At 39.3% G+C, this 27,610-nt stretch overlaps 3 non-coding genes and 1 pseudogene across 3 annotated transcripts; 1 reads left to right on the forward strand and 3 right to left on the reverse strand.

Annotated features, from left to right (window-relative positions):
- Positions 1–27,610, forward strand: part of LOC127416118 (calpain-5-like) — a 77,975-nt pseudogene that overhangs the window by 24,539 nt on the left and 25,826 nt on the right.
- Positions 19,758–19,851, reverse strand: trnai-uau (transfer RNA isoleucine (anticodon UAU)). The gene is made up of 2 exons: positions 19,814–19,851; positions 19,758–19,793 (listed from the first exon to the last, which is right to left on the reverse strand). It is a non-coding gene; the product is annotated as a tRNA-Ile (tRNA).
- On the reverse strand, positions 20,089–20,182 carry trnai-uau (transfer RNA isoleucine (anticodon UAU)). Its single transcript has 2 exons — positions 20,145–20,182; positions 20,089–20,124 (listed from the first exon to the last, which is right to left on the reverse strand). It is a non-coding gene; the product is annotated as a tRNA-Ile (tRNA).
- On the reverse strand, positions 20,406–20,499 carry trnai-uau (transfer RNA isoleucine (anticodon UAU)). Its single transcript has 2 exons — positions 20,462–20,499; positions 20,406–20,441 (listed from the first exon to the last, which is right to left on the reverse strand). It is a non-coding gene; the product is annotated as a tRNA-Ile (tRNA).

The following is a 27,610-nucleotide window of genomic DNA, read 5'->3' on the forward strand; positions in this document are numbered from 1 at the left end:
TTTAAAAATAATCAACAGTTTGCTTTCAGAAGAACTTTATTTGTCCTAAAAGTCTTAAATTCTGTTTTCATGAAGAAAGAAACTCAAATACATCTTGGATGGCCTGAGGGTGAGTAAATTATCAGCAAATTTTCAGTTTTGGGTGAACTATTCCTTTAAACAGATGACAGGAGAGCTGAGAAATACAGCATGTTTTTGGACTCAGCAGGTGATACTTTTAATGCAGTTTGCTCTGGAGTCATTTATAAAGATGCTTGAATTAAACCTCATCTGTTATTCTTATAATACTTAAAAGACTGCTTGCTTCATGCAGGATGCAGCAGTTTCCTTTTGTCTAAATATAATGCGCTCATTGCACATAATGAAAGGAACCAAACTCGTAGCACATATGTTGCTCTGAGCACGAGATGGAGTTGTGGAGCTCAGAACCACTCTGAAAACACTGTAATAATGCTCTAACACAAACAGGACAGAGCAGGGTATTTACACTTTAAAGAGCGGCGCGTGAAGACTAATTATGCATTTAATTAAATCGCAGCCCTTTGCAGTTTAATAATCTTACAGTCATTTTTTGATTTCAATTTTATTTCGATTTATCGTGCAGCCCTTGTGCAGTACTTAAAAAATAGTACGTAGCAGGGCAGTGCCAAGGTTGTGAGTTTGAGCCTAATCTGGAGAATGGTTTTAAAGCTGATGTATGTAACATTTCTGTGTTAAAATACTTTGTCCTATCCAAGCTTAATATACAGAGACAACAGTTAGATATTCATAGGTTAATTTTCTCGAAAACTGTAAGCACTGTCTTTCTGTGGCACTTTAAAAAATGTATCTGTTTGTTTAGAGCGATCCACTTAGACCTGCCCCAACAACGTTACTCAATTAATGGCGTGAGCTGGGGGTGGGACTATCTCTTTGTTTGACCAACAGCAGATGGGGGGCGTGTTCAGAAACCTGTATTGAAAACAACATATATTTTTGCAACTTTTGGTGGCGCTTGTGTCACAGGAGTTACATATTCAGCTTTAAGAGACACTCTAAAAAGATTGCTAATTGTGGAGGTGAGGGCATAGTCAAGCGCCCGTCTGAAGAGAGAGAAAGCGGTAAGGACATCCACCTGAGATGAACTGTGACTAATTACCCTCTCTATGTTCACAGTGAGAGTTGGGGAGAGATAAAAGACGGCCAGTCCACAGAGAGAGGGAGAGACAGACCAGAGTCTTTGTGTCTGTTCCCAGAGAGAGAGAGTCTTGTGTTGTGTGAAGCTGAAAAGCGGACTGTTTATTTGAGTGATGCTGAAAAGCAGTCTTGTGTTTTGAGTGAAGCTGAAAAGCGACCCGAACCTTTATCACACTGGTGCTAAAACCCGGGAGAAGGAGGAAGGGTGTGCTGTTATCTTCGAGTGCACGGCCCAAGCTTTGGATGGCCGTGGTGCAATGGGCAGTCCACCTCTTACCACTGCTGACCGGGAAGGCCCAACTCACGGCCCAACAACTCCTGGTCGACAACCTCTTGAGGTACCCTGAGCTGAAGAAAGCCATCCTGCAGCGGGTCAGCCACAGTCCAGAGGAGCACCGCCAGCGGTGGCTTTACATACCAAGCCTTAGTGGATTCAGGTTGTAACCAAACCTCTATTCATCAGTGCTTGTTTCAAAATGGGGCATTGAATACAAATAATTGGGTGAAGGTGAGGTGTGTGCATGGGGATATTTACGATTATCCTGCAGTGATGTCACTATTCTATTCAGGGTCAAAATCATAACACTGAGGCTGTGGTTAGTTTCCGCCTCACCCATCCACTAATTTTGGGTACTAATTGGCCGGTTTTTCCCGAATTGTTAAAAGGGTCCTATAATACAGTGGGACAGTGTGGGGTGTGCAATGCACTGATGGGGGAGGCAGAGCCGGGGCCGTCAACGTCAACTCCGCATCAGGATGACGTAAGGGAGGGGCGAGCCTCGACTTCCCCGGCCCCGTCCCCGCTGGGGATTCTCCTCAGGAGCAGACGCGAGACGAGACTCTTAAGCATGCGTTTGACCAAGTGTAAGTAATTTATGGTCAACGCCTTCAACCGCACATTGCCCTCACATATCCATATTTCACAGTTGTAAATGATCGGGTGTATCGAGTGATGCAGGACACTCAGACAAAAGAAGATACAACCTAGTTGTTAGAACCAAAGAGCCGTCAGGAAATGTTGTTCCAGGCATCTCATCATAGTCCGATGGCAGGTCATTTGGGACAGGGGAAAACACTTAGCCATCTCATGGCCCATTTCTATTGGCCGGGCATTCGCGGGGATGTTAGCCGGTGGTGTGCGACATGCCGCGAATGTTAGCTGGTGAATCTGCCGGCCACTCCAAAAGCACCATTGCGCCCTCTACCATTGATTGAGGTTCCCTTTGACAGAGTTGGCATGGACCTCGTCGGGCCATTAGAATGGTCAGCACATAGGCATCGCTTTGTGTTGGTTCTGGTAGACTATGCAATGCGATACACGGAAGCAGTGCCTCTTCGCAACATCTCAGCACGTAGTATTGCGGAGGCACTCTTCAGAATCATCTCCCGAGTGGGGATTCCAAAAGAAATCCTCACTGATCAGGGCACTACTTTCATGTCATGTACACTACACGAGCTGTACGAATTATTAGGTATTAAGTTGATTCGGACAAGCATGTACCATCCACAAATGGACGGCTTGGTCGAACGATTTAATAAAACCTAAAAAAATATGATTTGTAAGTTCATACATAAAGATGCTCGGAATTGGGATAAGTGGCTTGAACCCCTGTTATTTGCAGTACGAGAGGTCCCGCAAGCCTCCATGGGGTTTTCCCTGTTTGAATTGTTATATGGGCATAAGCCCTGTGACATGTTAGACATCATGAAGGAAAATTAGGAGGAGGGACTTTCACAAAGCAAAAATGAAATTCAATACGTTCTTGACCTGATAGCAAAACTCCACACACTGGGGAATCAATCACAGGAAAATTTGCTACAGGCTCAAGAATGACAGTCCCGGCTGTATGACAGGGGAGCTTGGCAACGGGAGTTTGCACAGGGAGATAAATTACTTGTATTGCTGCCCACATCAAGCTCTAAATTACTTGCGAAGTGGCAAGGGCCCTTTGAGGTCACACGGCGATTTGGGGAAGTCGACTGTGAGGTAGTGCGTACGGATAGGGGCAGGGCTCATCAAATTTACCACCTCAACCTACTAAAACCATGGAGAAAGGCTGTCCCCGTATCATTGTTGACGGTAGTTCCAGAGAGGGAGGAGCTCGATCTGGAGGTGAGTCTAAAAGCCAATCAGTTCACTCTGGTCCCTTGTGGAGACCACCTCTCGCCGTCACAATTTACGGAGGTTGCCAGATTGCAAAAAAGTTTCTCTGATGTGTTCTCGCCTCTCCCTGGCCAATTTAACCTCATAGAACACCACATTGAAACTACACAATGGGTAGTGGTACGTAGTCATCCCTACCACTTACCTGAACACAAGAAAAAGGTAGTACAGGAAGAATTGAAGGCCATGCTCAATATGGGGTTAATAGAAGAATCCCACAGTGATTGGGCCAGCCCGGTGATTCTGGTGCCTAACAGCGATGGCTCAGTTTGATTCTGTGTAGATTATGGAAAAGTCAATGCGTTGTCGAAATTTGATGCGTATCCAATGCCTCGTATTGATGAACTGCTTGATCGGTTGGGCATGGCTCGCTTTTACTTGACACTGGACTTATATGGACTCAAAGGGTTATTGGCAGATCCCCTTAACGCTGATGTCTTGTGAGAAGTCCTCAGACTGCACGCTGCATATGCCGCTGCTTATTTGGATGATATCATTTTTTATATTAATGATTGGCAGCGGCACATGCAGCACCTGGGTGCCGTTCTGAGGTCACTGCGATGGGCGGGGCTCACAGCAAACCCAAAGAAGTGCGCAATTGGACGGTGGAGGTACGGTATCTGGGGTTCCACTTGGGGCATGGGCAGGTGCAACCAAAAATTGATAAAACCGCAGCTATTGTGACCAGCCCGAGACCTAAGATCAAAAAGGAGGTGAGACAGTTCTTGGGGCTGGCTGGCTATTATCGAAGGTTTGTGCCTAATTATTCGGACGTCACCAGCCCGCTGACTGATCTTACTAAAAAGGGAGCTCCAGACCCGGTCCAGTGGATGGAGCCATGCCAATGGGCGTTCACACAGGTAAAAGCTGCACTTTGTGGCAGGCTGCTTCTGCATTCCCCTGATTTCTCTCTCCCTTGTGTTTTGCAGACGGACCCATCGGACAGGGGCTGAGTACTGTACTGTCCCAAGCGGTGGAGGGGGAGGAGTGCCCGGTGCTGTTCATTAGTCAGAAGTTTTCTAAGAGAGACGAAGTACAGCACCACAGAGAAGGAGTGTCTGGCCATCAAGTGGGTGGTCCTCACCCTCCGCTACTATTTGTTGGGACGAGTATTCACCCTCTGTTCAGACCATGCCCCGCTCCAATGGCTCCACCACATGAAGGATGCCAATGCCCAGATCACCCGTTGGTACAGTACTGTGCAAAAGTTTTAGGCACTTGTGAAAAATTTTGCATAGTGAGGATGTCTTCAAAAATAATGACATAAATAGTTTTCATTTATCACTTAATGTCATACAAAATCCAGTAAACATAAAAAAAAGCTAAATTAATATTCGGTGTGACCACCTTTTTCTTTAAAACAGCACCAATTCTCCTAGGTACAACTGGACACGGTTTTTCTTGGCTGTTGGCAGATAGGATGTTCTAAGCTTCTTGGAGAATTCGCCACAGTTCTTCTATCTATTTAGGCTGTCTCAATTGCTTCTGTCACTTTATGTGATATCAGACTGACACGATGTTCAGTGGGGGGCTTTGTGGAGGCCATGACATCTGTTGAAGGGCTCCCTGTTCTTCTATTCTAATCTTTTCTATTTGCAAAAGTAATGTTTGGGAGTCTAACATTGATATTTCCTATTGACACACTAAAGTAGCAAATATAAATAACCATCTTAAGACAAATGCTTTTTATGTGTCTAAGACTTTTGCACAGAACTGTATCTGGCACTCCAGCCATTCAAGTTTGAGGTGGTCCACAAACCAGGGGTGGACCTCCTCTCCAGAAAAAGGGGGGGGGGGGGGCAGTCTGTAGCAGGTGAGGTTGTGGTCGAGCGCCTGTCTGGGGAGAAAGAAAGTGGTAAGGACATCCACCTGAGATGAATTGTGACTAATTACCATCTCTTTGTTCACAGTGAGAGTCGGGGGAGATAAAAGACATCCAGTCCACAGAGAGAGGGAGAGACAGACCAGAGTCTTTGTGTCTGTTCCCCGAGAGAGAGAGAGTCTTGTGTTGTTTGAAGCTGAAAAGCGGACTGTTTATTGAGTGATGCTGAAAAGCAGTCTTGTGTTTTGAGTGAAGCTGAAAAGTGATTGCTGTTTATTTGTTAATAAAACAGACTCATGTGAGCTGTGGAAACCGGCTCCTGCTGCCGTTGGAATAAAAAAGAAGGGCTCAGGCTGGGCTTTTCCCATGGTGTGTTATAACCTCTTTTGGGGAAATCAGGTTCAGTAGCACAATCGGTCAGTGTGCAGTTCTTGTAAGAACAAGATGTAGCAGGGCAATGGTGAGGTTTTGCATTCAAGCCTAACCTGGAGAATGTTTTTTTTTCACCCAATTTGGAATGCCCAATTCCCAATGTGCTTTTAAGTCCTTGTGTACCCTTGAATGTAGTGTGTGATTCACCTCAATCCAGGTGGTGGAGGACAAATCCCAGCTGCCTCTGCGACCGCCAACCCGTGCATCTTATCATTTGGCTTGTTGAGTGTGTTGCCACGGAGACATAATGTGTGTGGAGGCTTCACGCCATCCACTGCAGCATCCATGCTCAACTCACCATGTGCCCCACCAAGAACAAACCACATTATAGCAACCACAAGGAGGTTACCCCATGTGACTCTACCCTCCCTAGCAACCAGGCCAATTTGGTTGCTTAGGAGACCTGGCTGGAGTCATTGAGCATGCCCTGGGATTTGAACTAGCACACTCCATGGGTGGTAGCCAGTGTCTTTTACCATTGAGCTACCCAGGCCTGCCACCTGGAGAATGGTTTTAAGAGACACTATAACTAGACAAGAGTTCAAATGGTAGTGAGGAAGACTGATATAAAGTTGGCAGGCAGTCTTCAGATATGTTGGCCAATATGTAGAATTAGTGCTTATTTCAGTCCAGTGACATTAAGAGGTTAGGTCTCCTGTATGCATGGTTAGTAATTAAGTATATAAAGAATGGCTCCGAGCCATTACATAACACTGGTGTGCTATAATTTATTTTTTGTGCATAAGCTCCAGAGGCGCAATTGATCAGCACACGGTACTTATTAGGCAGTACGTAGCAGAGCAATGCTGAGTTGTGAGTTCAAGCCACGCCTGGATTGTGGTTTTAAGAGACGCTTTAATTGATATATTGATTGTATTTCACAGATAAAAGAAAATTGCTCTGTTTTTTGGTCTTTCCCATTAATTTTCAATGGTCGGTTAATTTTGACCGCAAATACCAAAGGTGTCATTTTTTTATGACTATTTAGACTGATCGAATGAAGCCAAATTATTTATTTTTTTTTTTTGTTCAGATGGCAAATGGAGGAAAAGTGAACAAGTCTTGTACTGCTCAGATAAAAGAAAAATTTTTATTAAATAAAAATGACCTAATACCATAAGAGGGTTAACAAGATGTATGTTCAATGGGTATTTATGTAGACTGATATGAAATTTGCTGGTAGTTGTGTAGGCCAAACTGCAGAATTCATGCTAATTTCCTTTCAGTAGTAGAGCGATGATGTGGTTGTGAGTTCGAGACTCAAGTGAATCATGAATTTGAGAGATGCACTAGCAAGATGAGAGTTCAAAGGGTGTTGAAGGAGACTGATATCAAACTGGCAGGAAGTGTTCAGTTGTGCTGGCCAAACTGTAGAATTCATGCTAATTTCCTTTCTTTCATATTTGTGTGTTAGGGCTTCTGTATGCAAGGTCAGTAGAAAGAGCAAAAGAGGGGCTGGTTGGGTTTTTCCCATGGTGTGCTATAATTTATTTTCTGTAGGTCAGCTCCTGTGGTGCAGGCAGTTAGCATGTGGTTCTTATAAAGCAGTATACAGCAGAGCATGGTTGAGAGTTTGAGCCTCACCTGGACCATGGTTTTAAGACACAATCTATCAAGATGAGAGTTCGAAAGATATTGACATAGACTAATAAAAAGATGGCTGGCAGTGTTCAATTGTGTAGGCCAAACTCTAGAATTCATGATTAACTTTCTTTCAGTGATATTTGTGTGTTAGGGCTTCTGTATTCAAGGTTAGTAGTTAAGTGCAAAAAAAGAAGGGCTGGTTGGGTTTTTCCCATAGTGTGCTGTAATTTCTTTGCTTTGTGTCAGCTCCAGTGGCACAATTGTTTAGCATGTGGTACCTTTAAAGCAGTATGTAGTAGAGCATTGCTGAGGTTGTGAGTTTGAGTATCACTTGGCACAAGGTTTTAAGAGACACTCTAAAAGAAGGCTGGCAGTGTTCAATTGTGTTGGCCAAACTCTAGAATTCATGGTTAATTTCCTTTCAGTTATATTTGTGTGTTAGGGCTTCTGTATGCAAGGTTAGTAGTTAAGTGCAATAAAGAAGGGCTGGTTGGGTTTTTCCCACGGTGTGCTATAATTTCTTCTCTATAGGTCAGCTCTAGTGGCACAATTAGTTACTGCACAGTACTTAAAAGGCAGTACATAGCAGAGCAGTTGTGAGTTTGAACCTAATCTGGAGCATGGTTTTAAGAGACACTTTAACAAGATGAAAGTTCATCAGGTATTGAAGTAGACTGATACAAAAAACAGTGTTCAATTGGCCAAACTGGAATGAGAAAACGATAAAGAGAAAGAGGAAGAGGAGGAGGAGGAGGAGGGGCCTGGGTAGCTCAGCAAGTATTGATGCTGACTACCACCCCTGGAGCTGCAAGTTCCAGCCAGGTCTCCTAAGCAACCAAAACAAAACTGGCCCAGTTGCTAGGGAGGGTAGAGTCACATGGTGTAACCTCCTTGTGGCCACGATTAGTGGTTCTTACTCTCAATGGGGCGTGTGGTAATTTGTGCGGGGATTGCAGAAAGTAGCATGAGTCTCTGCAGTGCCATGCACAATGAGCCACATGATAAGATGCGTGGATTGACAGTCTCAGAATCGGAAGCAACTGAGACTTGTCCTCTGCCACCCAGATTGGGGTGAGTAACCGCGCCACCACGAGGACCTACTAAGTAGGGGGAATTGAGCATTCCAAATTGGGAGAAAAGAGATATATTTAAAGAACAGGAAGAGGAGGGGGCCTTGGCATCTCAGCAAGTAAAGACGCTGACTACCACACCTGGAGTCGCAAGTTCAAATCCAGGGTGTGCTGAGTGACTCCAGTCAGGCTTTCTAAGCAACCAATTGGCCCGGTTGCTATGGTGGGTAGAGTCACATTGGGTTAACCTCCTTGTGGTCACCATAATGTCGTTCTCGCTCTCATGGGGTGTGTGGTGAGTTGTGCGTGGAAGACACAGAGAACAGTGTGAAGCCTCCACACACGCTAGGTCTCCACGGTAATACACTCAACAAGCCACGTGATAAAATGATTGACGGTCTCAGACACGGAGGCAACTGAGATTCGCCCTCCGCCACCCAGAGTCACTACGCCACCATGAGGACTTAGAGCACACTGGGAATTGGGAATTCCAAATTGTGGAGAAAAGGGGAGAAAAAAAGGGGGGCTTTTTTAATAAAAAAAGGTTTATGTACAGAAATCAATGTTTTATATAAAGATAAGAATGGGGAATGTATGGTGGTAGAATTCAGTACTGAGGGGGACAAGTTTATTTTATGTAATGTACATGCACCACCAGGAGAAAAAGAAAATAAGGTTTTCTTTAATAGTTTGAGGGGTCTTTTGGAAAAATGGGAGAAAGTAATTATGATCAGAGATTTTAATACAGTTTTTAGTAAAATGGATATGACACTGGGAGAAAATAAATAAAATGTTAATGGAGGAATACATTTAATAAATGAATGAGGGAAAGGAATGAAAAAAAGAGAATATTCTAAGAGACAAGTAGTTGGGAATATTATATGTCAAACAAGGATGGATTATGTATTAAGTGCAAGGACTTTAGAACAGCATATAGAGAAGGTTTATTACAAAGAAACATCACTAAGTGATCACAGACTGGTTTTGGTTCACATAGATTTAAATATAGTAGAAAAGGGACCAGGTGTGTGGGTTTTAAATACAGATTTACTAAAACATGAAGGCTATAAATTAGAAATTAGTAGAATTTTATATACAGGAAAGAAAGATAGAAAGTACAAAGAAGATAAAAGGATATGGTGGGAGAATGTAAAATATGTATTAATTTAAAAAAGTATTAAATTAAGTATAGCAAATTAATACAAAAAGTTAAGAAAGAAAAGAAAAAGAAATAAGGAAAGAGCTAAGAGAAGAATTAAACAAAGAAGAAGGGAATGTACAGAAGATTATAATGATGGAGGAAAGATTAAGAGAATTAGAAGAAAAAAGTACACAGGATCAATGTTAAGGAGTAAGACAAAGTATACAGTATAAAGAGAAAAATGCACAAAAGTTTTCTTTGATTTAGAAAGAAGAGGAAAAGCAGACATAATTAAAGAAATAAGGGCAAGAAATTGTGAAAATGTAAGAGAGATAATATAAATAATACAAGAGGTTAAAGATTATTACAAAGAACTATTTACCAAAAAAGGAATATATGAAAAAGAGAGGAAAAAAATAAAAATAAAATTATTGGAACAAATTACAGCCAGAATAATAAAGGAAGATAAAGATAAATGTTATGGAGAAATAAAACAAGAAGAGATAGAACTAGCTATATGTCAACTAAATAGAGGAAAAGTCCAGGAATTGATGGGTTAGTAAGATAATTTTAGAAAGTCTTAAAAGATAAGTCAAATATTAAAGGAAGTATATGAAGAGGTTCGTAAAAAAAAAAAAAAAGGAGAGGTGAATCAGATGATGGGAATGGGGTTGATGAAAATAATATATAAGAGAAAATGAGATAGAACAGTTTTAAGTAATTTTAGGTCAATCACAATGTTAAACACAGATCTGAAGATTTTATCGTAAATATTAGCAAACAGATTGAAGAATATTCTCCCAAAGATAGTACACTCTAACCAAGCATACATTGTAAAGGGAAGAGATATAGCAGACAGAATAAATAACATAACAGATATAATAAGTAATGTAAAGGAAGAAAAAAGAAAAGGATATGTGATTAGTTTGGATTTTGAAAAAGCATTTGACAGGGTAGAGCATGAGTTTTTATATGAGATTTTAAAATGATTTGGTTTGGAGAAAATTTTATCAAATGGATTAAGATATTATATACAGGAGCAATGAGTTGTATAATACACAATGGCCTTTTAACAGATGCTTTTAAATTAACAAGGTCAGTAAGGCAAGGATGTCCACTATCAGCACAGCTATTTACATTAGTGGCCTAACCTTTAGGGATGGCAATAAAAAAAGAAAAAAGAATCAGGAGAATAGAATTAGAAGGAACAGAAGGGCAAAATATTTTTCAATACACAGATGATACAACACAAAATCATACTTAAAAATGTGGTAAGTCTAAAAATAGCAGTGGAAGTGGTTCAAAAATACTATAAAGCATCTATGACAAAAGTAAATGAAGAAGAGCCAGCTTTTATGAGCTTTGGGGGGGAACAGACTTTACCAGAATGCTTTGTTTTTAAGGAAAAAGAAAAAATGAAGGTTTTAGGGGTTACGGTGGGGAAGAAAGAACTTAAAGGGAAAGATTGTAATAGTAAATGTCTTAATGTTATCAAAAATGTGGTATGTGCTATCTATCACTCTAATGCCAAAGTGGGTGGGACAAAGATTAAAGAGACGTGTTTTGAATTTTATATGGGATAAAAAAGACCTCCAAGAATAGCCTATGATACACTCATTGGACCAGTGGAAGAAGGAAGGATAGGGTTGGTGGAAGTAGAACAAGAGTAAAAAGTATGAGATGCTTTTAATTCTTGCACGTTGAAAGGTTTTTACCAATGTTTCAGAGCATCAGTTTTTAAAAAGCCAATAACTAATAATTTTTGGAGAAGACATTTTGCTGGTATAGAAGAGAAGGATATATGGAAAAACATTGCATGGAAATATCTGGATGTAAAAATATAATGCTTGGACTTTTTCATAAGACACAAAGTTATATTTTCTGAAATGAGATTTGGAGTAGCCGAAAATACAATGTGTAAAGTATGCAGAAAAGAAGATGATTTTTATTTATTTATTTATTTATTTATTTATTTTTTATATTGTCCAGAATTGGAAAATGTTTAAGGAGTTAAAGAGAATAGTGGAACAATTGATGAGTATAAATGACACAGAACTAATGGAGGGGAATGTTATTTGTAAGTATAAATGAGAAGTGTTAAAACAAGAAAGTAATTCATTTGTTTTTCACTTTGGCGAAATATGCAATTTGGAATAGGTGAAATATTGTAAAATACAAAAACTATAAAATGGACTTACAATCCAAAATGTCTGACTTCCTGTTGGGCAGAGCTTATGACTGTCAGCATGAAAGTCCGGCTTGATGAGATCTATGTGTACAAAGTTTGGTGATGGTAGCTCAAAAGGGATGTGCTATAGAGCCCACCGAACATGCCCATCTTCTAGGTGGCACTACAGAGCACCCCCAACTTTGCCAAGCCCTAATGGCCAATGACTCTGATGTGTGTGCAAACTTTCAAGAGTTTTCACGCATGTTAAGTACCCCAAAAGTACCAAAAACCCTGAAAAGAATAATAATATAGCTACAAGCAGCAATGACGGGCCCAAGCACCATGGGTCCATATCCACCCGTTGGCATTCGGAAAACAATGCAAGGTGGACACATGCATTTGGCATTTGACATTATTCTAAAAATATTTGAAGCAATTTGGGTAAATATAAGAGAACTATTTTAAAGTTTCTTGTTAGAGCCACACTTCCTGCTGCCCGGAGGTGGCGCTATGTCCGTGACCCAAAATAGTCAAATCCATGTGATTAGCCCCCAACATACATCTCAATTTTGATCTAAATCACACATTGCACTTAGAAGATATGAGACTCTGCATGTTTCCCATTTTCTGACATTAATTTAATGCCTTGCTAAGGCAACACTGTTCAATATTTCAAAATCTGTTTGCAATTTAGCATCTTCAATATCTTTGCATAATGTTGTCTAAATGTGGTGACAGTCTCATGAATCCCCTAGGGGGAGTATTTAAAAGTTCAGAGAATGCAATATTCAAAAAATGGACGACTTCCTGTTGGGTGGTTATAATTCTGAAAGTTGTCCAGCTTGATGAGAACTATATACGTACTAATTTTGGTGACTGTAAGTGAAAATGGGGGTGCTACAGAGGCCGTCTTACACAGCCATTTTAAACCTGTTAACTGTCATTGGCCAACAATTGGACCATTTGAGTGTGGCTATAAAACAAATGCTTTGTTTTATATCAAAAACTTCATCAATCACAAATTAAAGCTTAAAAACTCAACTTTCATCTTCTGCAGTCTATTTTGCAATTAGAACATTACAGTGAAAACATATTTTAAAATGATAAAAGAGTGCATTTTTAAAACATGTGACATGTGAGCAACAGTGCATATGTTTCATGTTCTCTGCTTATATCTGATCTAATGATTGAAGAAAAACAGCATGCATTTCATTGTGAGGGTCCACTGATGAAAATGCAACAAACACATCAGATTGGTTAAGTAACATTATTACCTTCTAGTTGAAGTTCTGTTAATATTTTTGCATCTGTGATTATTTGGCAGCTTTGATCACCTGAAATGTCCGCTAACATTATGCTAAATGTTTTTAACAGAAGAGTATGTTACAGGATAAGCTTTTATGTATGTAAATATGTTTGATGCTATTTGTTCAAATAAATTTATACATAATATAATATAAATTTGAATATATCTATCTATCTATCTATCTATTAGGGGTGTAACGGTTTTCAGTAAAAAAAACAAAAAAAACGTATGGTTCACCACCCACGGTTCGGTAAGCATTTGCTCCGCGGTTCATCTCTAGTTTAAAAACGCATCTGGATCATTCACTTTGGCAAAAAAAATAAAGCACCAAAGACACACTCTGCCTTTGTTTCACGTGGGTCAACTTTCTACAGAGAGAAGTTGTCTTATTAACTGTAAGTATGTTAAATCAGTTGATGACACAGTTCTGCACGCATTAGCGTGAAGTTGAAAACGGCAAGCTGAGAAAACAAGCCGCAAGTCTCCTGTCTGGGAACATTTTCTTTTTGCAGTCAATCACAACAGCAATGGTCATAAAACCTTTACAAAGCAGGCACTGTTTGCAGACATTGCTTGACGCGAGTGCCGTATACTGGTAATACATTGATGTTTGATTATTTATTTACGCTGACATCACCTGAGGATAGATAGCGCACGGTGCGCACAGAGCCGCAGGTGATTCTGAAACTGCATACAGACACAAATCCCTTCCGTCTTTAAACAGGCACTTGATAGTAGTTCGGACAGACATGAAACAAGAACTAAAGCGCTTGGGGTGTTCATTGCCAAAGTTATGTTGCCCTACTCTGTTGATGAAGATGTGGGATTTCCGCATATGATTAAAACACTTGTCACATCCCTTCTAGCATCCATTTTAACAGCAAAGTTATTCCTTCTATAATGATATACAGATTCTGAATGTTGAATATATGTTGAGATGAGTATGAAATGCACTTTATGTTGATGCATGTAGCATAAATGCAGGTATTATGCAGGTATTAAGTTTTGAGTTAGTTTAAATGTTGAGTTAGTAAATATATATATATATTGTCAGTTAAGGACACTAACGAAAATTAACAATGATTTTATTCAGTAATACTCTAGTAGTCATATAGTAACCATGGTTTTACTATAGTAATATTGTAGTAGCCATGACTGAAGTAACAATGACTGCTGTAACCATTGTTTTCTTGGCAGAAATCATAGTTTTGATACAATTATCCATTGTTTTACAACAGTAATATTGTAGTTTCCTTGATTTTACTTTAGTATTGTAACCATGACAGTAACCATGTTAATTGTGTGGTTACTATGATTTTACTACAAATACTATGGTTAAACTATGGTTACTGTTGTAAAAACAGTAACAGTGATTTGTAGTGAGGGCAAATCTCTTTAAGTGTCTGTTACCAAATAGAATATGTTTAGTTTGGATTTTTGTTCTGAACATAACAAATACCGAACCGTACTGAATCCGTGACCCTAAAAAGAATGGTAAGAAATTTGAACTGTTACACCTCTACTATCTATCTATATATATTGTTGCAAGCAGGGCGTGGCCAAGCGGCACAAGGGCACAGCGAGGCTGGAGAGATAAATGGTAAATGAGTTCTACCTGTGCAGCACACTGGTCTCACGTTCCAGGGAGGAGAGAAGACAGTGGCAGACGGGGAGAGAGAGATGCATGGAGCTGTGTGTGTGACTGTGTCACAATGACTGCTGAAAACAAGGCTGTTGAATGTCGTTGAATGAGTTTGTTTATTGTGCTGAAAAGCACGTTTATGTATTGAGGTACACTGAAAAGTGTGGCATCAAAGTCTTACGGGGATTGTTCTCCCGGCTCTCACTTCCTCCTTCATAGGAAAGGCAGACGCCTGCCACATTTGGTGCCGAAACCTGGGATCTGAAGGAGGAAGACGCTGTCATGGAGACCTCGCCGCTGGCTGAAGATTGCAACACCAAGGAGAATCCCAGTCCAGTGGTGCTGGAGCAGTACGTCAGCCGGCAACCGAAAGGGATGGCTGAAGGGGGTCCAATGCCATCACCCGGCATCACTGACGGAGGCAGTGCAGCTGGGTGAGGACTGTTTAGCAGCGTGTTCAGGGGCCGGCATGCCCATCTCTCTCTCCTCTCTGTTTCTCACTCTCCTTCCTCCCCCTCTCCTTCCCCTCATCCTTTTCTTATTCAGTACGGCGGCCGAGGCACCACACCAACACTCCCTCTCAAGAAATGGGGGGGGGGGGGAGTAAGTCACAGGCCCGGTGACTCCCCGGCCTTAGTTTGGTGATGGGGGTATGTGGCGAGCAGGGAGTGGCCAAGCGGCGTCGGGGCAGTTGTGAGGGAGAAGCGGTTGCCAGCAGCAAAACACTCTGTGAGGGAAACACCACCACCAAAGGGCAAGTACAGCTAGTCTCCCTACCCCGGGGCCTTCAACTCCTGAAATAAACAAAGACATTGCAATTAGCCACCAGACACACATTCATCTACACAGATTTTAGTAGAACTCAAAACATAAAGAGGTCCACATTTGGCATTTCACTGGCAACAAAAGTTACAAACAAAATGTAGCTCAATAGGTTCACACCAAATTGCCAGCAAAGCCCAGACACAGACGGTAAGGTAGCCAATTGCTATAAAGAGAAGACAAAAAAAACATATCACACACACTACAAATGAAAACAATTATTAATTGGGCTTTAGCCAAATTAAACCAATATAATAAAATGAACCCATGAATTTACAGCAAATGAACCCAAAGAAAATAACACATCTGAGCCAGGCTTCCATCAGATACTCAGATCAAAACATTAAACAAAACAGAAATAAACAAAAGGTACACTTGGTGTTCTTAGGTAGTGGACGACCAAAACTTCCCACTCAGTGCCTCAAAGAAAACACACAAACACACACACAAAGAAACAAAACAATTACACACAAAACACAAACAAAACAAACACACCGCTGGTGGTAATATAACAAATAAGTGGGCTAATGTGCATGGGTAACGGCACGTTTCACAAATTGAGGTTCTGAAACAAGAGCCACTCTTCCACTCGGGCCACCAGCGTTAATGTGAAACAAAAGGACCACAAAGAAAAATAAACCAAAACAGCAGGGATAAATCCAAGTGACAAAAAAGAAAACAAAAAACAAACAAACCAAAAAAACAAAAACAATAATTGTCACAGAGGAGCAACAGCAGAACAAACAGTGCCGTCTCACGGCATTGTCTGAGGAGCACTCGCCCCACAGCCCCTAAAGATGAAACGCCCTCAAACAAGCGGATTGACCCACTAAAATAAACACAACAATGAATTAATAATCAAAAACCCAACACCCACAATGCTAAAAGAATTAAATATACCTAGCCAATAGTAAATCGCTAAAACCCATAGATCATATGGTTACTCACAGCGTTGTCCGTGACAGCCAAACCACAAGTATGCAAGTGACACATTCCAGTGCTGGATCGCCAATCAAAACATACACAGATCAGATGAAATAGAAACTCCAACTTAAGAACCGGAAATGTTTAAAACATGAAATGAGAAATATAGTTAACTGAAGATTGGACATTTATGGTACTGCATCTGATTAAAGTTAACTGCCACTCAGAACTAGGTTAGACATATGGCTTTGATTTTCTGGTATTTTTACATTTCAGTTAATATTTTTATTATATTTTATTTATATAAAAAATTAAAAGTTTGTACAGTACATTTTCATTACAATAAACTTAGACTTCTATAACTTTTTTATTTCATGTTAAAAACCGCTTTCACTTGTACAATAAATTGCAGCTTCAACAGTATTTAGGATATCAAATATCCCTTTACAATTTTACAACAGCAGTGTCTTAACATTATTCTAAAGATTTTTGAAGCAATTCATGTAAACACAAGAGGGCTATTTCAAAGTCTGTTAAAATTGCCTTACTTCCTGCTGCCAGTTGGTGGTGCTATGACCGTGACCCACAATAGCCACATAAATGTGATCAGCCCCCATTTCCAAACATACAGCTGAATTTTCATTAAAATCATAAATGCACACAGAAGTTATAAGGAACTTCTTGTTTCACATTTTTGCCCTTAACTTATTGCCTAGCCATGGCAAAACCATTCAATATATCACAAAACTGTTTGCAATTTAGCATCTTCAATGTCTTGGCATAATATTGCCTAAGTTTGGTGCCAGTTCAAAAGTGCAGGGCCTGCAATTTTCAAAAAATGCACATTCAATCCAAAATAGCAGATTTCCTGTGGGGTAGAGCTAATGACTGTAATTTTGAAAGTTGTCCAGTTTGATAAGCAATATATGTAGCAAGTTTGGTGACCGTAGAAGAAACTAACCCCACCACTTTTGTCAAAAGGTGGCGCTACAGAACTCATCAGCCACATCCATGTGTTAACTTTTGCCCAGGCCTAATGGCCGACAACTCTTATGTGTAGGCAAAATATCATGAAAATTCAAGCATGCCAAGTACCTCCAAAACATGTGAATATACATAAAAAGGAATAATGACATTTAATGCATTGCCATGGCAACAGTCTTTAAGAAATCATGAATCCTTTCAGAATTTTAAATCTGCACTGTCTTGGCATTATTAAGAAAATTTGACACAATTCAGGTAAACATAAGAGGGATATTTCAAAGTCTAATAAAAGTGCCACACTGCCAGTTGGTGGTGCTATGACCATGACCCACAATAGCCACATCAATGTGATCAGTGCACAAGGCCAGACATTTGGCTAAATTCTGATGTAAACGATGCACGCAGAAGATATGAGACACTTCCTTTTTCCTGTTTTTTGACGTTTTTAATTTAATTTTTATTTATCGCATCACCATGGCAACACCATTCGATATATTTAATTTAATATATAATATATGATTTAGCATTGTCAATGTCTTGGTATGATGTCACCCACATTTGGTATCTGTAACATGAAATCCCTAGGAGGGGATTTCAAATTCCAGAGCATGCATTTTTCAAATGATCCAAAATGGCCTACTTCCTGTTGGGTGGAGCTTATGACTGTCAGCATGAAAGTTGTCCAGCTTGATGAGAACTATATGTGTACAAAGTTTGGTGATGGTAGCTTAAAAGGGATGTGCTACAGAGCCCCCCGAACATGCCATCTTCTAAGTGGCACTGCAGAGCCCCCCCGCAACTTTGCCAAGCCCTAATGGCCGACGACTCTGATGTGTGTGCAAACATTCAAGAGTTTATACGCATGTTAAGTACCCCAAAAGTACCGAAAACCTTGAAAAGAATAATAATAATAATAATGAAGCAGCCATGATGTGCCCAAGCACTGTGGCACCATCATCACCTGGTGGCTCTAGGAAAACAAAGCATGGTGGGCGCATGCATTTGAGAAGGTAAATATCAGAGGACTATTTCAAAGTCACACAAAGTGCCACACTTCCTGTTGTCAGTTGGTGGCGCTATGACCATTGACCTACAATAGCCACATCAATTCGATATGCCAAACATACTGCTCAAGTTTGATCTGTATCTGTCAATGCACACAGAAGACATGAGACACTTCCTATTTCCCTTTTTTGCCATAAATTTATTGCCTCGCCATGGCTACACTGTTCGAGATATCAAAAATCCATTCATAATTTAGCATCTACAATGTCTTGGCATCATGTTGACCAAATTTGGCGAGAATTGAATTAATCCTATAGGAGGAGTATTTAAAAGTTCAGGGCCTGCAATTTAAAAAAAATGCACATTCAATCCAAAATGGCCAACATCCTGTTGGGCTAATGACTGTAATTTTGAAAGTTGTCCTAAATGAGAACAATATAAGTAGCAAGTTTGGTGACCATAGAAGAAACTGACCCCACCGCTTTTGTCAAAAGGTGGTGCTACAGAGCTCCCCAGCCATGCCCATGTGTTAACTTTTGCCTAGGCCTAATGGCCGACAGCTCTTGTGTGTGCAAAATATAATGAAAATTCAAGCATGCCAAGTACCTCAAAAATGTGAATATACATAAAAAGGAATAATGACGTTTAATGCGTTGCCATGGCAACAGTATTCAAGTTAGCCTAACATCCAACAACACATACCTGCAGCACGGAAACACACGGTTCCGGAAAGGGTGGTACTCAGACAATGACACATCCCCAGATGACACGCAACCCCCCTAATATACCCCAAAGAGGCACAGCAATAGGATGCCAATCAATAATGGCACCCTAAAAGGGTAGGGTATAAAAAAACACATTATGCCCAGAGCACTAATGCAGAGGGTAACTTTCTACAGCAGTAGTTCCCAACCCTGTTCCTGGAGGCCCAACAACATACACATTTTGGATATCTTTCTTATCAAACAGACCTCATTCAACTCATCAGCTCATTAGTGGACTCCAAGACCTGAATTGGGTGTGTCAGAAAAGGGAGATATACAAAATGTGCAGTGTTGGGGGGCCTCCAAGAACAGGTTTGGGAACCACTGGTCTACAGTATTCTACTGCATAAAAAGTCCAAACTTTGCCATATCACTGAAAGGAAATAAGCATGAATTCTTCAGTTTGGTGAGCAATTGAACACTGCCAATCAATTTTATAGCAGTCCACTTCAAAACCCTTTGAACTGTCATCTTGCTAGTGCACTCCTCAAAATCTGGCTTCACCTGAGTCTCAACCTCAGAACCACAGCATTGTTCTGCAATGTACTGCCTTATAAGTACCACACACTAACCAACTGCACCACTGGAGCTGATAGGTAGAAATGAAATTATAGCACACAATGAGAAAAACCCAGCCAGAGCCATTCTATTTATACTTAACTAATAACCATTAGCAATGGTAATGAATTTGATATCAGTCTATTTCAATACCCGTTGAGCTCTCATCTTGTTGAAGCATCTCTTAAAAGCATGCTCCAGGTGAGGCTTGAACTCACAACCTCAGCATTGCTCTGCAACATACTGCCTTATAAGTACTGCGCGCTAACCAATTGCGCCACTGGAGCTGACACCTTAAAAAAACAAATTACAAAACACCATGGGAAAAAGCAACCAGCCCTTCTTTTTAAAAGCAAACTACTAATCTTGCATACAGAAGCCCTAACACAAAAATATCCCTGAAAGGAAATTAGCCATGAATTCTAGAGTTTGGCCAACACAACTAAACACTGCTGGCAAATTTTATATGAGTCTATTTCAATACCAGTTGAGCTCTCATCTTGTTAAAGCATCTCTTAAAAGCATGCTCCAGGTGAGACTCGAACTCACAACCTCAGCATTGCTCTGCAACGTACTGCCTTATAAGTACTGCGCGCTAACCAATTGCGCCACTGGAGCTGACACATAAGAAAACAAATTACAAAACACCATGGGAAAAAGCAACCAGCCCTTCTTTTTAAAAGCAAACTACTAACCTTGCATAAAGAAGCCCTAACACAAAAATGTCCCTGAAAGGAAATTAACTATGAATTCTAGAGTTTGGACAACACAACTGAACACTGCCAGCAAATTTTATATCAGTCTACTTCAATACCCACTGAATTCTCATTTTGTTAAATTATGCTCCAGGTGAGGTTTGAACTCACAACCTCAGTATTGCTCTGCAACGTACTGCCTTATAAGTACTGCGCGCTAACCAATTGCACCACTGGAGCTGACAGCTAAGAAAATAAATTACAAAACACCATGGGAAAAAGCAACCAGCCCTTCTTTTTAAAAACAAACAACTAACCTTGCATACAGAAGCCCTAACACACAAATATCCCTGAAAGGAAATTAGCCATGAATGCTAGAGTTTGGCCAACACAACTGAACACTGCGGGCTAATTTCATATCAGTCTACTTCAATACCTGTTGAACTCTCATCTTGTTAAATTATAACAATTTACAAACTGTAGTGCCACCTTTTGACAAAAGTGGTGGGGTCAGTTTCTTCTACAGACACCAGACTTCCTACATAATATTGTACTCATCAAGCATCTTTCAAAATTACAGTCATTAGCTCCACCCCACAGGAAGCTGGCTATTTTGGATTGAATGTGCATTTTTTGAAAATAGCAGACCCTGAATTTTGAATACTCCTCCTAGGGGATTAAAGTGACTGGCACCAAACTTGATATTTTGAATGGTGTTGCCATGGCAAGGCAATAAATTAAGGACAAAAATGTGAAACAGGAAGTTCATTATAACTTCTGTGTGCATTGTATGATTTTGATGAAAATTAGCTGTATGTTTTGTAATGGGGGCTGATCACATTTATGCGGCTATTGTGGGTCACGGGCATAGTGCCACCAACTGGCAGCAGCAAGTAAGGCAATTTTAACAGACTTTGAAATAGCCATCTTTTTTTTACGTGCATTGCTTCAAAATTCTTTAGAATAATGTCAAGACACTGCTGATGCAAAATTACTGTCTCCATTGCAATTTATTGTGCAAATGAAAGCAGTTTTTAAAGTGAAATAAAAAGCTATAGAAGTCTAAATTTATTGTAATGAAAATGTACTGCACAAACTTTTTATTTTTTATATAAATAAAATATAATAAATATATCAGCTGAAATGTAAAAATACTAGAAAATCAAAGCCATATGTCTAACCCAGTTCTAAGTGGCAATTAGCAGAAATGTCCAATAGAGGGCAGCCAAGCTCCATTGTTGAATGATTCCCACTTCTCAGTCCCTTTAGGATTTTGCTGGTAGTGTCTAGAAGAGATCCCTGTTTTGTCAACTTCTTGCACATGCGCAGTCTGTTGTGTATAGTCTAAGAATGTGTAACTACGTTCTTCGGTAAACTATGTTTAGCAAAAGAACAACAGATAAAGTTAAAGGTCCATTTAAGATGGCTAGCAAAATAACAACGTCATGCTCATGAACTGCTTTTAATTTTAAACAACATAAGTAATACAGTATTAAGAAGATAGCCATATATGTGCCACAGTGATGTACTTGAGGAATCGAGAATTTGTGGCGAGTGCTCCTCATTGCTGTGAGTTCATGAGTTTACGCTCTTTTCCAGTTGAATCCCATAGTAAAATGCAAACAAATGTGTCCCCACTCAAGATATACATCCATTGAGGTGCGGATGCAATCTTTGTTAATTAAAATATATAGTTTTATATGGACAGATTAGAACCTTTAACCCTCTTATACAATGAGCAGATTAATTACCACTTGACCACTCAGTCAGACTCATTTTATTAGCGCTGATTGATGTACTTCACCACTGACTTACAATATCTCATGACCAACAATAGCACACATAGAGATGAAGTTATCAAATTTATGATGTTAAATATTTATTTTAGAGCTTGAATTGATCATCAAGAATTACTTTTTATCAAAGCAGACCATTTAAAATAATCTTTTACTAGTGCTCATCGTTGCTGTGCTACTTCAAACGCCGTGTTTCATGAGCATAACGTTGTTATTTTGCTAGCCATCTTAAACTGATCTTTAACTTTATATGTCGTTCGTTTGATATTAACAAAGTTCTCGATGTCAAGATAAGGCACACCCCGCGCCGGGTGCAGAAGGCTGAAATCCATCGAGCCGCAACGGGCTAGTGAAGGGTGTGTTCGTATGATAAGTGTGTGCATTGTGGAAGTCAGGAACAATCCGAAGAGAGTCCGTTGAAGCTGGTGTGGTGCAAAGCAAGGCCCAGATGATATACTCCCTGAGACGCGGGCAGAGACTGAGGAATCCTCCTCCACATGAACTGGGCACAGAACTGGCGAGGGCAACGACAAACAGGAAGGTAACTGCACCTCTATAGACTGGCAACCAACAGACACGAGCATGCTCCAACTACACAAGAGAGCACAGTTAACATGACAGTGAACAATAAACGGGCAAAGAACGAGGGGAAACACAAGGAATGAGTAGGGAGTGCAATCAGAGTGAAGCAGATGGTAACAGGTGAGTAAATCATTGCCGTGATCAGTGTCTCCCCAAGATCGATCACCGTTCCCATGGATATGCTGATCGTTTGCTGGCTCCACCTGTGAGACACGAGGGAGAGAGAAAAACAAACAACAGTATGAGCCAGCACAAATGCTGGAACCGTGACAAATAGTTGTTTGTTGGTAACCAGTTGGCAATTTTGATTTTAATAATTATTCTATGGGCGGACATGAAGTATTCTAACATAATTTATGTCCTCATGTGCCCAACATTAATTTAGAGGCTATTTAAACAGTTGTGCATATGAATAACGAATGTGGACTCAAAGTTAATGTACTTCATTTATTTTGACAGTAAACAGAAAAAATGCAACAATAAAAGAAATTGAAATCTTTTGCCACAGAATTGCAATCAAATTACAAGCCTAAATTACTTCTGCGCACATATTAAAATCTACTTAGACTATCTTAACACTTAATGCCTTGAATTACATTTGTTAATTTAATTTAAAGCCATTTTAAGGATAAATAAAATGGTAAATGACTTCATTACAATATAATCTTTAGATCTACAAATTTTTTTCCATAAATAATTATATTAAATTATAGCAAAAATGTAAAAATTAATCAGTTAGCAAAACAAATTTAAATTACAATTAAAACTAGAGATAGATAGATAGATAGATAGATAGATAGATAGATAGATAGATAGATAGATTGATTGATTCTCTGAATTCTCTGAACTTTTAAATACTCCTCCTAGGTGATTCATGAGACTGTCACCACATTTAGACAACATTATGCCAAGACATCAAAGATGCTAAATTGCAAACAGATTTTTAACTATCAAATGGTGTTGCCATGGTGATTCACTTAAATAATGGCAAAAATAGGGATACAGGAAGTGTCCCATATCTTCTGCATGCATTGTGTGATTTAGATCAAAATTGAGTTGCATATTTTTTCTCGGGGGCTAATCACATGGATGTGGCTATTGTGGGTCACGGTCATAGCGCCACCAACTGGCAGACTTTGAAATAGTCTTCTTACATTTACCCTAGTTGCTTCAAAATTGTTTAAACACTGCTGATAGAAAATTTTGAAGGGATGCTTGATAGCTTTAATAGTGTTGTCATGGCAACGGATTAAATTACATGAAGTTGTAGTCAAACTGGAATGGTGGCATATATCTATTACACATTGTATAATTAGGGTCCAAGTTTACATTAATGTTGAGTTGTTGCTGTGTCCATCATGCATCGTTTTCCGAAAGCCACCGAGTGGAAATTGACCCATGGTGCTTGGGCCCATTATTGCTGCTTGTGTTGTGGCTTCTGCCACCTCTGTGAAACATAACTCTTGAAGTCTTGGGGTTTTGATGCCAGAAGATAGACTTTATTATCAGAGATAAAAGCCGAGTTGTTTCCATCACAACAACTACAACAACTACTACAAAATGGTTTGCACCTGCTTATATACATATCATCTACCAAGGAGTGGACAATACATTCCATACATGTCACAATTCCTATTCTTTGACTCCAATCTGTTTATTTTAAGAAGTGGACAGGAGACACCTGTGGAGGAACCTCAACATATATTTTCTCAGCAGTCATGAGAGCAGTTTACTATATGTGAGCACATTCCTTTCCTACACAGGCTTCTCCACACACACACTAAGATTCATGCTTGACCATCAGAAATAATTGTAAATAAAATGGCTATATTAACATTGATTATACTTGATTAATTTATACTCAACTTGATAAAATATTCTACATTATCCCCCCTCTGAGACTTACATAAGTCTCACCTTCACTGTCCTTATTCAGAGTGCAATTTCATAATTCAGTCTCCTCAGTTATGCTTTCTAGCGACTTAGTTAAGTCACACAGCTTCACCACCAATGACCAGATTATGCAACCGCACTCCAATGGAGATTTCCGAATCAAACGTCTCCATCCAAGTTTGATTAAGAATGTAGTAAAATTTTCTGTCACATTTTTCCTTCATTCAATAAATGAAACCTATAAGCATGTTACACTGTAAGCATGAGCGTGCAATTGGTTCAGCCTTGTCTTTGGTTGTCACAGTTATGTAGAGTATATCAAACATAAAACAAAATATTCATCATCATATTAAGAGTTATTTTTTGTAGTGTAGATACCTTCAACCCAGATACTTTGCGCATCGTAGAGGGTCACCCTTTGGGGAGAGGTTAGGCTAGCACTTACACCCAGGGTGTGGCTCATCATTCATCTTCTCATACATATCTTCATTGGAGGAATCAATTTCCTCCCAATCTGGTATTTCTGTCCATCCAGAGTAGGTGTCATTGCATTAGAACATTCACATTGATCAATGTCATTTGCTTCACTGTTGCACGGTGAATCAAGAATCAAGAATGATTTTACTAATGGTATCACACAACAGAATATTATTCCTTCCACAAGGATTGTTATTCCAATCATTATATTAATTTTAGCCAATCGTGTACCCCATTTCTTAAAGAATTCTATTTAAATTGTTATAAACAAACAAGACAAGCAATGTTAATCTTTAGTCACCACCATGTTTTCTTTTTCCATTTTTCATTAATATTAAAATGTACATGAGTTCAATAAAAGCATAAGTAAAAGTAATAAATCCTTTTTCAATCTTAATCCTTCAACATACAAACATTCCCAGGTTTGTTTAATATTACTTCAATAAGTCAGGCACTCCTTTTGTCTGCAACGGTTCTCAAAACTTTACCCCTAAACCAATCTATTAATAATCTTCTGCACAGGGTATGATCCCCTGATGGCACAGTGACAGAATGCTTAGTATTTAACACTGTGATAAGTTGTTTTAGTAAAGCGGTTATTAAAATGCAGCCGGGTTGAGTGGAACTCACAATTATCGGGCAGGTTTTTTCTAGACCTCCCGTTTGATGCTTCTGACCTAAAAGCATCCATCCACTTCCTTAAACCCATCTCACCCATTCTTGGGCAGGCTAACAAGGGCGGTGATGCCCTGCCTTAGGTTGCCCCCCCTTCTTGCCATTGGAGAGTCTTACCTGTCATTGGGTCATCACCTCTTGCCACTGGTCTCGATACCGCTCAGTCCTATTAGCCAGTCCTTAACAATTTGGTATCAGTAAACAGATATTTTCTTTTGTTTCAGGGAGTATCACCTGAGAACCATCACAGCCAATGGAACCATCAACAACTGCTTAAATATGGAGACTGTTCATAACATGGTTAAATTCACAAAGCATTATTCAAAATTCAACAATCTATTAAAATTGTCCAAATTAAAAGTAAAATAACAATGCTAAAATTTAACTTATTTACAGATCATTAATTTCCATTTAGATTGTATTTCTGCTCCTTTAGCAAACATAACAAAAGACCATGTATCATGGTGGGGACTGATATCAGAATAAAACAAAATAAAGAGTAGCCTCTGTCAAACTTCTAGGAAGCTTAATTTAAAAAACATCACCTTAATTCAACAATAGTCTCTAGATAGTTTTTGAACCTACATTTATTCTTTCAGATTAACTTTCAACTGAATCTCTTGTCTTTAGTATAAACACTTAACTTCATATTGCCCTCTGAATATATAAAATCATTAATCATGATGAGGAAAGCTGTTTGAACCTCTCCTTCATATTACTGTATCTAACATTATTGTCAAATCATATAATTTTACATATACAATAAAATAAAATCAAAAGAAAATAAAACAATTTAGAGATGTGCCTTTAGCACACTTCAAAAACTTAAACTGAGAGTGAGAGAGAGAGTGCGGGGTAGGAATTCGGAGGGGGACATTCCACTCCTTCACACTGTTTCTATTCTCATTACAGCTATTCCTTCTTTTTCATTGTAGAATCTCATAATAATTTAAGTTATTCTTCAACAGTGAAAATAGTGATAATTATACAACATCTATCTTGTAGTCCTGTCATCTTATTACTAATATAATCCCCTCTTTTTGTTTTTTGTTTGTTTTAAGTCAATTAACTCTCTTATGATTACTTTCTCCCTTTTCTTACTCTGTCTCAGGAGAAGGAACTTTCATTCTATCTAATGAAGCAACACAAATCACCTTTTTATACAAACAGAAAAGCAATTAAAATGTTAAACAAAATAAAGTAGTAATGAGGCACAATGGATATTCAGACAAATCTCTTTTGTTTTGAAATATTTGATCAATATCATACACTACATCCTTTTAATTTTTAATGTTTATTTGTTTTATATTCTAGTGTTTCAGCATTTAACAATAAGATTTTTCATTTTTCTCTTATACTTCTCAGCACTTCCTGACAAATTATTCAGTTAAATAGTAGAGACAAACATCATTGTGCAGAAACTGTATGCCTTTAAAGTGATAATTTCATGGATTCATCTCAAAATAGAAATAGTTTACTAGAAAAAGACACTCAGTCAACTCTTTGTAGCACCCACTAACCATTTTCTTTAAAGTGAGGGTACTCTCTGGAAAATCTGGGGGGTAACCTATCCAATATGTGACTCTAACTTTGCCATCAAGTTTGTAATATTTACTCTTTAAATCAATGAATCAGCTGTTAGATGCTGGATTTAAATTTAGACCCTCGGAACAATTTAGACATGGGTCTTGAACCCATGGATGGCAATCAGGAAGTATTAGACTGAAATCAACTTATCCAGAGAAATTTGAATCCACATTTGAAATGTCAAATCAGTGTTGATTACCAGCAATCATGAGAGCGGGAGGGCCAATCAGATAATAGCCCACATCATTTTCAGTCTTTTTTCCTTCAGACTTCCTCCTGCAGTATTAATAACTTCAATAAATCATCTGGCCCAGCCATCTGCAATGGTGAGAGACTGGTTC

This window comes from Myxocyprinus asiaticus, chromosome 1 (genome assembly GCF_019703515.2).
Source record: "Myxocyprinus asiaticus isolate MX2 ecotype Aquarium Trade chromosome 1, UBuf_Myxa_2, whole genome shotgun sequence".
In the NCBI taxonomy this organism is placed as follows: Eukaryota; Metazoa; Chordata; class Actinopteri; order Cypriniformes; family Catostomidae; genus Myxocyprinus; species Myxocyprinus asiaticus.